Genomic DNA, 13,362 nt, shown 5'->3' on the forward strand with positions numbered 1-13,362 from the left:
TTCAAAACATGGATAAAGGAGATGAAACTGCTGATAGCGTATCTGACATAGGTCTAATTATTTTCCAGTTGAAACAGGTATTTATGAGATATTTTAAAGTGTCATTGACAGAAAATCCACATGTAAAAGTACAATATGAAATTATATATCAGCATGTGTTTATGTAAATATATGTAAATTTATAGATATAATTTTATAGATGGGATAATATTCTACACTGTGTATATAGCTCTAGAAGAATTTTTATCAAAATGGAAGCAGTAATTGCCATGCTCTTTCAGAACTTCAAGTGGTTTTCATTTGCCTCTAGTCTTTTCTACAATTCCTGAGATAGTCTACAGGACTATGTACATTCTTACTAAAAGGAACAAAACAATAAAGCTGAATCCATTTAATAATAGATATTACGACCATATCTTGGTTGATATTTTACTTGTCCTGATAGTTGCTGCTAGGACAAACCCTTAAAGCAATATCAGTGATTGTGAACCCTAAGCTGGTCTGCTTGCTTTTGGGAGCCCACGGAAGGAAGGATAAAGGGATTTGTGGAGCCCTCCTTTCCCGCAGTAAATACAAACTACCCTTGAATCCAGGTAACTTACTTCAAACTGGAGCCATCAGTTCCTTCTTCCTCTTTTTAGTTCAATTACCCAAAGTTTCCCCAAATTTCTTTTTCCCCTTAAAACATGATTATACTATTAATTTCAAATTCCTTTACAAATCCTACAAAGACAGTCTATTCAGTGATTTTTAAAGGGAATGGAGAGTTTATCACCCTTTGCTTCACAGGGAAGTTCAATTTCCTGCTCATGACGTGCAGTCTGTACGTTCTACATTTGCCTCCTGAACCGCAGGATGTAAGCTTCTGTAGTGGTCCTCAGACCTGAATGTTTCTATAGAAATCATCTGAAAACCTTCTTTAACATGCAGATTGTTGGATATCATCTCAAAGTTAATTTTTCTTAGGAATGAGGTCTGGGAATCTGCAGATTTTACTATTCCAGATTATAATGAGGCATGATATTCTTTGATTATACTTTGAGAAACACCAGAAGCTTTATAAACCTGTTTATAGCCATTTAATCATTGTTTATACCTGTGATTTATAAAAGAAAAAAAAGTTCTTTCAGTCACTTTTCTTCTAAAAGCATCACTAATTCTTTTTAGCTCCTCTCCTTGAAAATGTGCTTGATGATTCAGGTAAGATATCACGTGGACTACTCCCTAATATCAAATGGAGAAACAATTGAGCAATCTACTTTTCTTGCTTGGATGTAGTTGGAAGAATCAAATCTTTCAACTATATTTGTGATTAGGTTAATGTGATTAAATGAAAATAGTCTTGTTTGAAATAAATTATTTAGCAAATAGTATGCAATAACAATACAATGATATTTAATTTACATAATATATATTGCTTAGTTTTTTATTTTTTTCCTTCTTCTTTAAACTCTCTCAGTTGTGCTTACACATTTTCCCCCAAACATCCCTGAGAAGCAGTTCAGGACTGCTGTTATTTATCACCATTTGCAGAGAGATTGAATCACTGAGCTGTTAAGTTGCAGAGGGTCATAGAGTTAGTAACTAAGTCAGAACAAACACTTTGTCTCCTGGCTCCCTGATCACTAATTTTTTCAACAAATCCTGTTGCATATATCTCTTCTAGTAAGAGTTTACAAGTCATTCAGTATTCTCAGAGGTTTTTCATTATGGGGCATATGAGAATTTGTACCCTCTGATAGGTTGAAAACTGCAAGTGGGGAGTCGTATTACCTTTCAAAATGACCTTTTCATCCCTTGAGTGTCCTTGTCACTATTCCTACTTCATAGAACACTTATTCCATTCATTCATTCATCCATTCAATCAAGCTACCAGTATTTACTGAATAAAACTTAATGCACTCTGCTAGTAAACAATACATAATGTCTGTCCTCAGTTTATGTGGGTTGATAAAGAAACAGACACACAGACAAATGGTATCATATAATAACTGCTAGATTGAGCTAGGAGTTGGGTGTCAGTTGGCTTTAGTGGAAGAACTCATGAGTTAATTTCAGGGAATCAGGGAAATAGCCTCATAATTCAGGAATTTTGAGCTAGATTCTGAAGGAAGGAAAATCATTTACACAGATTCAAGGTGCAGATAGGGACACTGACAGGGGAAGACAGAGGAATACTCTAAACATAATGTACTGTTATCCCATCCAAAATGTAAGTGGGGATCTCTAGATGTAAAACTTAGAGGCCCAGTAAATACATTAATACTTTTAGGAGGGCTTTGGGACCTTCAATTTTGGAACCTTGGCATCCTCCAAGGAGGTCAATGTGGGATCATCCCCAGCTGAGTAACATTTAACACTATGAGCTCACCCCATTAAAGACATTATCATTTTGGCAGCTATGTGGATATAGAAAACCAGGTCTTTCTTCATTGTAAAATATATGCAAGCAAATGAAAAGAGAGCTAGTGTTTTATATGGTAAAACTAAACAAAGGAAAAACTCACTTCGTAGGCTGCCCTTCGGTGCTTCAGCCTGAAGGGTATTTTTGCAAGTAAGAAGCCCTCAAAATATAATGGAAACACTGACAGACACTTAACTATAGCAGCTCTGGTGGGTACAGCCATAATTCACTTCAGAATACAAATTGATATGTTGTCCAGAGGGGTCCCTGCACCGGTGTTATTGAGTATCTTGAAAAGTTCTAGTTCTGGGCTATGAAGCTGCAAAATGAAACGGAATGATTCTCTCAGAATAGATTCTGAACTGGGCCCCTCAATTGCAGTAGTGATATCTTTAGGGCAGGCAACATGGAAATGTCCTATAAAGACTGAAATAAATAGTAATAAACCAATGTGAAAAAAGCGAACAATGAAACAAAGTTTGTTGTAATAAAAGTCTAACATGCCTTCTCACAAGGTCTACTTAAAAGCTGAATACACCAGAGGTGAAGGAGGCCAGCTGGCTTTAATTTAAATGGGGTTAGTTGTTAGGCAGGTTATGAGAACACTCTGTATTTGCAAGATCATGTGGTGGGCCAAAGTTCAGCCATCCCAGTGATCTTCATGGCCTAAGTGTCCAACATTTTTTATAATATAATGTAAATGACTTCAATCTGAGGTAGTCACATTTCCAAATACCATTTAAGGCTTTAATGACTTGTCCTAGAAAAGTCCTGCTAGGACATATTTAATGGATCTTCAAAACAATGTAAAAAAAATTTCTCTGAATATATTATACAGCTGGTAATTTCAGTGTAAAAGTAATTGCCCACTGTCCCCACTACTGCTCCCTTCCCCAAATGTATTTTTGAGGTTGCTTTATTGAAAATGTTACAATGTCACTTTCTTCTCGTGGACCTGAGTCCTCCCAACCTTGGTTGTAATATTCCGTGTGCAGAGGGTGGGGCTCTGACAATTACAAAAGCTCCACGGAATTCAGAAAATAAGTCACAGAATCCTGAATGTACACTCACCTTTCAACAGAAAATGAGGAGCTGAGGATTCGAGTGTCAGCTTTCCCAGTGTAAACTGTATAACCTTGAGTTCATTTTAACCTCTCAGGGCCTCGATTTGCTCATCTTCAAAGAGAAGGTCACAGACTACCTCTCTATGCCCTTTAATGTTGTTCCATGGCATCATTTAAGCCTGCTAATGAATTACTTAAATATTGAAGCCCACATTAAGCCTTATGGAAAAGCATAACCAGCAAGATTTTCCTCTCAATTACTTGTGTTAATAAGAACCAAAATGGCATGGATACTTGAAATTCACAGATAATCCCCAAACTTCAATTTCACTAAGTGTTCCAACCTCCTCTTCTGCCAAACCATTTACAGGGGATTCAAACAATTAGTGCACACTGCTATGAGATTTATCTTCTTTATTAGTCATACTTTCCTTTTTACCTTACCACTAGGTTATATTTATATGTAAATTTCCAAAAATAGAAGTGAGAAGTACATTAAGTGAAGTCATTGCATAATCTTCCATTTGGTTGTGTTTCAAAATATTCTGACACTGTTATTTTTAATAACAATTTATAAAGGGCTTATCCTCTGTCAGGTATATGACAAATCATTTTATTGAAACCCCATGGTCATCATTTCTGGATAGTTTCCTAGGGCTGCCACAACCAAGTACCACCAACAGACCGGCTTAAGCAGTAGAAATGTATTGTTCTCAAAGTGTGGAGGCTGGAAGTCTGAAATCAAAGTGTAGGCATCCTGGTTCCTTCTGAAGGCTGTGATGGAGATCCAACATGACACCTCGTTCTAGCTGCTAATAGTGTTTTGGCACTATTTGGCCCTCTGACTTGTAGATGTCATGCTAAACTCTACCTTCATCTTCACATGATGTTCTCTGTGTGTGTCTTTATATGGTATTCTTTTCATAATGACACCAGGCATATCAGATTAGGGGCCTGTTCTATTTCAATATGGCCTCATTTTAACTTGATTGCTTCTGTAAAAGACCCTATTTCCAAATATGGTCACATGCTGAAGTACTGGTGTTTAGAACTTCAAATATATAAAGGATATATGTGATATATATGGGGGTGCACAATTCAATCAATAACAGATAGGTTTTTTTCCCATTTATACAGTAGTGATGTTGAATTAGTTTCCCTGAGTTCCAAAGCCAGTCAGTGGTGGAACTGGGATTCACATAAACCTATGATAACTTCATTTATTGTTTAGCAAATAATCTTGGTTCTCAAGAAGAAAAGTTTTATCAGTGTCCAGGAATAAGAATTCACACACTGAATGTGATATTTTTGGTAATTTAATAGTGCAGAAGAATTCAGCAACACTGACCAAGACCCACGTTTCATTGATGGATGGCCACCAGGGCTAAATCTGTACTTTCCAGGGGTGATGATTAGGGAAGGTCCCTAAACCTGGGCATGGATTATAAAAAAAGAAAAATCGTAGACCCCAAGTCATCTTGGGAGGGGAGCTATATACATAATAACCCAAAGAAGTGTAATGGTGTGTCCTTGTAAAAACAATTTATTTAATTGAAGTATAATTGACATGCAACATTATTAGTTTCAGTTGTCCAACATAATGATTTGACACTTTAATACCTTGCCAAATGATCACTGCAATAAGTCTAGTTGCCATCTGTCTTCATAAAAAGTTACAATTTTTTTCTTCTGATGAGAACTTTTAAGATTTACTTTCTTGGCAACTTCTAAATGTGCAATACAATATTACTGACTGTAGTCACCATGTTGTACAATACATCCCATGACTTATTTTATAACTGGAGGTTTGTACCTCTTGATCCCCCTTCACTCATCTCACCCACTGTCTAATCCCCCTATCCTCTAGAAACTGGCAACCAATTTTTCATATGTATGAGTTTTATGTGTTTGTTTATTTTGTTCTTTTAGATTCCACACATAAGTGAAATAATATGCTATTTGTCTTTCTCCATCTGGTTCATTTCACTTTGCATAATATCCTTAGTGTCCTTCCATGTTGGCAAGATTTCATTTTTTTTTATAGTTGAGTAATATTTCATTGTATATATGTACCACATCTTTATCGATTCATCTGTGGATAGACACTGAGGTTGCTTCCATATCTTAACTACTGTCAATAATGCTGAAGTGAACATAAGGGTACATATATCTTTTTGAATTAGTGTTTCCTTTTCTTCAGGTAAATACCCAGAAATGAAATTACTGGATGGCATGGTATTCTGTTTTTAACTTTTTGAGGAAGCTTCACATTATTTTCCACAGTGGTTGCATTAGTTTACATTCCTACCAATAGTACAGGAGGTTTTCCTTTTTTCCATGACCTCACCAACATTTGTTACTTTTTGTCTTTGATAATAGTCATTCTGAAATGCATGAGGTGATATTTCACTGTGGTTTTGATTTGTATTTCCCTGATGATTAGTGATGTCAAGCATGTTTTCATGTTACTGCTGACCACCTGTATGTCATCTTTGGGGAAAAAAATGTCTATTCAGATCTTCTGTCCATTTTAATACATTGTTCCTTGGTATTGAGTTGTATTCTTTATATATTTTGGATATTTACCCCTTGTTGGATATATTACTTGCAAATATCTTCTCCCACTTGGTAGATTTCCTTTTATTGGTTGATGACTTCCTTTGCTGTGTTAAAGCTTTTTAGTTTAAAGTAGTCCCAAATGTTTATTTTTGCTTTTGTTTTTCTTTCCTGAGGAGACAGATCCAAAGAAAAATATATTGTTAGGACCAATGTCCAAGAGTTTACTGCCCATCTCTTCTTCTAGTGGTTTTATAGTTTCAGGTCTTTCATTTAGGCCATTAATTAATTTTGAGTTTATTTTTGTATATGATCTAAGTTAACTAGACCAATTTCATTCTTTTGCATGTAGCTGTCCAATTTCCCCAACACCATTTTGCTGGAGTCCAGCTCTAGCGGGGGGGTGTGAAGCCCAAAAGGATGAGACGGAGTTGGTGCATGGAGAGACAGGACACAGAGTCAGATGGAGGTGGTCTCTCGACAAAGTGCCAATGACAGCTTTATTTATACTATTTTGCACAAGGATATGATTATTTTTTATTATTCTGATGATTAATTAGTAAAGGCAGTTGGTTAATAAGTATAGGCAAGCTTTTTTCTTTCTTTTACTTTCTAATCTATTCATGGTTGGTCAGGCGTTAGACAGGTGATTGTTTTTCTCTTCTTTGACCAAAACTTTTCCCATTAACATGTACTCTATGGTGTTTTACGTTTCTATGCAACACAGTTTCTAAGAAGTGCATGTGACCGTAGGAGTGTGCAGTATGTAGCAGTGACTATGGAGTCTATCAGCTCAGGGTGTAATACAGGTCACCTAGTGCGACAGTTAGCTAGAATTCTTTCCCACAAAAATTTTCTTAGAGGCTTTAATAAATTTATAATCAATCTAAAGTCATAAACTCATATCTTCACCTTATACCCCTTTATAGGGCACAGTAGGCAGCAAACTAAATTTCCCCTTCTTATCTACATTTCTCTTTCTTCTGTGTGAATACCAAAATCTCCTTGACATTTGCTACACAGGTCTCCATGACTCCACTACTGCAGGGACTAAACAAGTTCTTACATGGTGAACAATGCAAGCGCATTCATATCATAGAAACTGTTTCTGTTTAAACTACAAACTTTAAACTATAAACAATCACGTCAAATATAATGTATGATTATTCATTTGGTTTTTATACTTTATATGTGAATCTAATAAAATGTTAATGTAGTAAGTAAATGCAAGATATAGATAGAAAGCATGATTTAGAACTGTAATAAGGCAGGTATAGATGATCAGGTTTGTGCCTACAGACCAGGTCTTAATCCAAGCTGAACAAGGGCAACAAAACATCCACAGGTGTAGAAGATTTCTCTCAAAACTGGGGGATGAGGTTCTAAGCCTCACCTCTGTTGGCCCCCTTTTTCTCACCTGATGGCCCCCCTGCAACTGTGCCTGTCTTAGGTTGTTCCTCCCTTGAGGAATCTTACCCGTCTCTGGCTAACTAGCCATTTTACGGGGCCATACAGGGAGATGTAAAGCTGGTAAGTGAGAGAGAAGTAATATTCTTTGAAAAGGTTAGTTTTTCACTTCTTTGCAGATTTATGCTCCATGGCTTCTATGCCCAGCACTTGTTTTGAGGTATCTTTACTTCCTGGAAAATCATGGTGCTTGGTAATTTCACATATGAGGCACAAATTCTAGTAAAGGGCTGTGATTAGGAAAGAAGAAAAACAAGCTATAGAAGTAGTAGAGGGAAGAAAACATGAGATGATTAATTGTCAACAGGGTTATTCTATTCAATATTCTTTCATAACTTGATTTCTAGAAAACTTTCCATCACTAGTTTCACTAGCATCAACAAGGGGGGCATTCTCAGTGGAAATGGGGTGGTCAGTGTTTGACTAACAGCAGGTTTCAGTACTTTATGCTAAGATCACCATTTGGCTCCTGCGTGTTCTATTCTTCAGGAGCGCTGTCCTGAAAAGCTTTCGGGAAGTTTATGTTCTCATCTTTTCCGTGCTGCTTAGCAAAGGTTAGCTTAGTTTTTGTCAACAATGCAAGTAAAAACAAAGCCAATAGTATAATGGAAAATAAAAAAATCAAGGTGGGTAATAGAGGGAGCCAACTGCAAAGACCCTTGATTTGTGGGGGTCTTCCTCCAGCCTGAGCTTTGCTACACAGCTTGAGTAGCATGGCTCCCAGCACCATTTGTTGAATAAATTTTCTCCATTGTATAGTCTTGACCTCTATATCATACATTAATCAACCATATAAACATGGTTTTATTACTTGGTTCTCTATTTGGTTCCATTTACCTATGTGTCTATTTTTTGGCCAGTACTATACTGTTTTGACTACTATAACTTTGTAGTATAATTTGAAATTAGGGAGCATGATTTCATGCTTTGTTCTTCTTTCTCAATATTGCTTTAACTATTCAGTCAGTTTTTTATGGTTCCATAAAAATTTTATGATTATGATATTCTATTTTATTTAATTATTTAGCTATTTCATTATTTATTTTATTATTTAGAGTTTTCATTGAGTCTATAGATTGCTTTGGTTAATGTGACTATTTTAACAATATTAATATTTCCAATCCATGAGCATGGAATGTCTTTCCTTTTATTTTTGTCATCTTTGATTTCTTTCATCAATGTCTTACAGTTTTCAGAGCACAGGTCTTCTACCTTCTTGGTTAAATTTGTGTCTAAGTATTTTACTATTTTTGATGCAATTTTAATGGGACTATATTCTTAATTTTTCTCTCCAATAACATCTTGTAAGTGCATAAAAATGCAGCATATTTTTATAAATTGTTTGCATACCCTGCAGTTTTACTGAATTTGTTGGTGAAATCTAACATTTTTAGTGGAGTCTTTAGGGTTTCTATGTATCATGTCCACAAATAGTGATGATTTTACTTCTTTCTTTTCAATTTGGATTTCTTTTATTTATTTTCCCTGCATAATCTCTCTGACGCAGATTTGTAGTACTATGTTAAATAAAAATAGTGAGAGTGGTAAAAATATATTTAAAATGTTCAATATTTACTTTATAGGAAATTGGTAAATGGCACCTAACAGCACTTTCTCTCTGTGTGTGTGGATTTGTGTTTTTATATTTCATTCAAAAACCAGTCTCCTGCAGCAGGAGAGAGACAATGAACAATTGCAGTTATATAAAGAGTTGCATTGGAAGGTCAAAATTAACTGGCATTTCTAATTTTTTCCCTCAGTTATACTGTAAGGTCCTTAAAGGACTAATGGTTCTGAAACTGACTGGATGCCCATTAATCTGGCTATGCCCTGATTGCCTCTGTTTAATACCTTAAACAACTGAATGAGGCAGAACCTTGGGCTTTTGAAAGAAGCAGATAGGTTTCAGGAACTAGAGGAGGGAATACAAAAGTTGATTTTTTTTTCATAGTTATCAATTAAAATACTAATTTCAGAAATCCCACAGCTATCTTGCAAATTTCTTTGCAAGTAGTTTCACACACATTAGTCAACATATGAATAGCCTTTATTATTTTACATAGGCAGTAAGAAAAGGTTGCTCTTTATTTGTAGTGACTTTAATATCCAACTTTTTCATTTTTTCTTTTTATCCAATGGCTAAAGCAATAGAGGAAGAGTTACTGAGAGTTGTTCTAATAACTACACTCCTGATTTTTGCATTATGAGTTTTCCAAATGAGCTGTCAGATTCTTAAATAAATCCCTTCCTGAGGCCTTCTTTCCTTAAAATAAAATCAGAACGCACAAGAAATGACTTATTAAAAAGGCATACCTCCTTCACTGACTCTGGGGTGTGTATACTCTGTGGATTCTGTATAGAATATTGCCTTGTTATGGAAGCATGAAAGGAATAAAGACTGTTATATAATTATTGATCTGATAATAATAAATATCTGTTAATGTCATCCAGAGTTTTATATTATATTCACTTGTTAGGGTTTAGCAGGTCAACAAATAATGCTCTGTTCTTCCCCTCCTGAGCTTGGAATCATTTCAGAATTAAGACCCAGGACACAGACAGATGAAGGTCAAGTAGCCTGTTTTATTATAAAGATAATTGGAAAATGCGATTCTAAATGTGTAGCAAATAGATTTAATATCTCACCAGTGAGTTAACTAGACTTTTTAACATAGTCATTGGCATAGGAATGACCAAAGTCCTCCCCAGCAGGACAAAGTTAGCCTCTCTAAGTTCATCACTGGCATCAGAAATTCACTGAAATATGGGGACCAACAGGCACTGAGAGAGGCAAATGCCCAGAAAGGGGAGAGCTAGATGTGCTTAATGCCTTTTGCCAAACTTTGGAATCAGAGGAGCAGCAAGAAGGCCAAGTGGGTTGTTTTAATGGAGATCTTCATGAAAACAAGAGACGAAGGGAAAAAAGAAGATTCTATTCAACATCCTTCAGCTAGCATTTCTTTTAACCTATTGGGCTTTGGCACACTACTGTTTCTTCCATCTCAAATTACTATCAGCCATTCACAGATTAAAATATTATGTGATAAAAGAATATCAGTATACAGATAATAATGTAATGTCTCTAATATAAGAAGCATTAAATATGGACCTTGTAATGATCCTATTATCAAATTCCTAGATATTGAATAAATTCCCATGATTATATCACCTTGCTATATAAAACTGAGCAAATCAAAAGCCAAAATTCCTTTATTATGTCCAAAGAAATTAAAGTACAAAATCAGTGTTGTCATCATGCAGCCAGTGGTAACTGCTCTGGCTCTTGAGTGATGTGGGTGACGTCAGCGGCCGCAGTTCAGTAGGATGGGTTATGGTTCCTTCAGCACCTCAGGAGTCCTCCTCCTCCTCACTGAGGTAACCATCGTCCTGATTTTCTCTGTGTTTTTTTATTACTTAGGTGTCTATCCCTCGAAATATATTATTTAGTTTTGTCTGTTTCTGAACTTTAAAGAAATTCAGTCATGCTGAACATAATCTGTTTTGTTGTTTTGCTAGCCTTGGTTCTGAATCATCTATATTAATGCATGTAACTGCAGCTCATTGATAGCATATGCCACAGTTTATTTATCATTTCCATGGATCATTGCTCCTTTATTGCTCCTGTTATTAAGAACAATGCTGGTGTGAATATTACTACAGATATTCAAGGATTCCTTTCATATGGAATCTCACTTTTTAAAAAGTTCACCGAGTTGATAGAACCCATAGTATTATTGCAGCATGAGCTTTATATGCAAGTTTAGAAAGCACAGCAACCCTACTGCAGGGAACCAGAGATTCAGGGGTAACTGGTAGAAGGCAGTATTCTAGGAAATTCTTGCTTGGATCAGCATGTATGATGCCAATCAGTCCATGCCAATTGCCTGAATTCCTGTGAACTCTGGAAAGAGCTTTATTTTTTCATAAACATAATCATGACACTGCATTGACCATGTCTTGGAGAAAATCTACCTGTACATAAATTCCTTTCTCTAAGAGTGCTGTTGGAAACTCTGTCTATCTTGCTAGGTTTAGAAACTCATAAAGATGGCAGACTCAGTCTCTAGGTATATACCTTCTTTCACTAAAGGTATACCCACACGCAAAACCTTTCCATTTCCATTTCTCATTTGAGGGCTGGATCTCTGAGGCTCCAGTGCTGTAGTGAATGTGGATTTTGTGTTAGGACGTGGTTTTCACCCTCTCTTGTGAGCAGTTATATTAAGCTGTGTGTTACACCAAATGCTACCACTAACTCTAGATAAGAAAATGCTTAAGCCTATGAAACACTCTAGAGAGGGTTCATCCTTTAGTCTCACATGTGTTTCATCTGGGAAATCAACTTGATCTGAAGCCTTTGATAGTCTCCTACTGTGTGCATTCTCAGGTTGATAGTCCTAAAACATGAAAGCCAAATACCTCAGCCAGGAGCCATTCCCTGGAATTCTCCCTTATCTTTTCAGACCTGGAAAACTTCTATTCCTTTAACAGTATCATACATCTCTTTATTTCTATAACATCCTGCTCTGTAGCCATGGAGATGTCACTAGTGTTCTGTTTCTCACTGTGGTTCTCTTACAGGTTTTTAGTAGCAGGAATTCAGCAGTGTTTAACTGTTCAACCTGTTAAACTTTTTCTAACATATATATAGGACTAGTATTGTTTGAAGGTTTGGGATATTTTGTTTCCTTTTTCCACCACTTTGTTTTGTGGTTCAGGCATTTGTGTTGGCAATAGACTTCTCTAGATGTTTGTCTTATGACAGTTAAACAATAAATGAGTACTGTGTCAAACAGAAGTACTTTTCAAACACATCTTGTCTAACTTCGCCTCCTGATGTTGAATAATCCTATCCAAGATTTACACTTCTGCAAAGCATGTAAGTCAGCCTGGACTCAATAAGTTATTGCCCTTTGAGCACTCCTGTTTTGCATGTTTTAAATCTTTTCTGTGCCTTTTCTTATTCCTCTTCTCACTCAACTTCCCAAGCAGAATCTCTAATGGCTAAGCAAGACATAATCTGATCTACTATAAACTATGTCCATATAGTGAAAAATACTTTACGGAACTCACTTTATGAAGTTTTAAGAAATCTACATCTCTCTTTCTGGTGTTTTACACTCAATTCTGTCCAGATTTCCAGATGTGAATTGGTCTAATGAACCAACTCTTGAAGAGGTAACTCCCAAAGAGTGCTAATTATTGAGTAACTGCAGACATGTGTGTATGCCCCACTCCCTAGGCCCCACATAAATCTGGATAAGAATTTTCTCCAAAAAGATTATTTCTCTCTTTCTGCACCCTTGCCTCCCTTCTTTTTGTAGACTTATTGGGTATAAGTAACTTTCCCATCAAATCATAATTAAAACCTCTCTCTCTCTCTCTCTCTCTCTCTCTCTCTCTCTCTCTCTCTCTCTCTCTCTCTCTCTCTCTCTCTCTCATTTCATTAAGACTCATTTAGAGGAAGGTTTGGCCTAGGCATATCTACTCTTCATTTCAGGTATGTTTAGCGATAAGATCACAAATTGTCTCTTAAGAAAAATTTATTTCTTCTCCTAGATTGGGCTCTTTCTTTTTATTTTTCTTTCATACTCCCATTCTTATGGTCAGATTAAAGCATATTTTTAAAAATATTGAGAAGTTTCTCTTACATTGCCCAAGACAACTCAACTGTTTTGAATATACACACAAAAGCTTTTTGTTTTGAATTTTCAAAGTTCAGTTTTTTTCTATTTCAACTAAATATAATGGCATATTTTCTTTATAATGAGGGCCTCCATTTTGTTTGATCTGTTCATTATTAAATCCTACTCTGTTATTGAAGTTGCTTTCTCAGTCTCTAGTTAGCAAATCTAAATCCATTTTATGGCT

General features: G+C 35.9%; 1 protein-coding gene across 1 annotated transcript in view; it reads left to right on the forward strand.

Annotated features, from left to right (window-relative positions):
* PTPRD (protein tyrosine phosphatase receptor type D) overlaps positions 1 to 13,362 on the forward strand; it is a 2,165,650-nt gene that overhangs the window by 850,376 nt on the left and 1,301,912 nt on the right. The window lies entirely within an intron of this gene.

Source organism: Manis javanica, chromosome 2 (genome assembly GCF_040802235.1).
Source record: "Manis javanica isolate MJ-LG chromosome 2, MJ_LKY, whole genome shotgun sequence".
Lineage (NCBI taxonomy): Eukaryota > Metazoa > Chordata > Mammalia > Pholidota > Manidae > Manis > Manis javanica.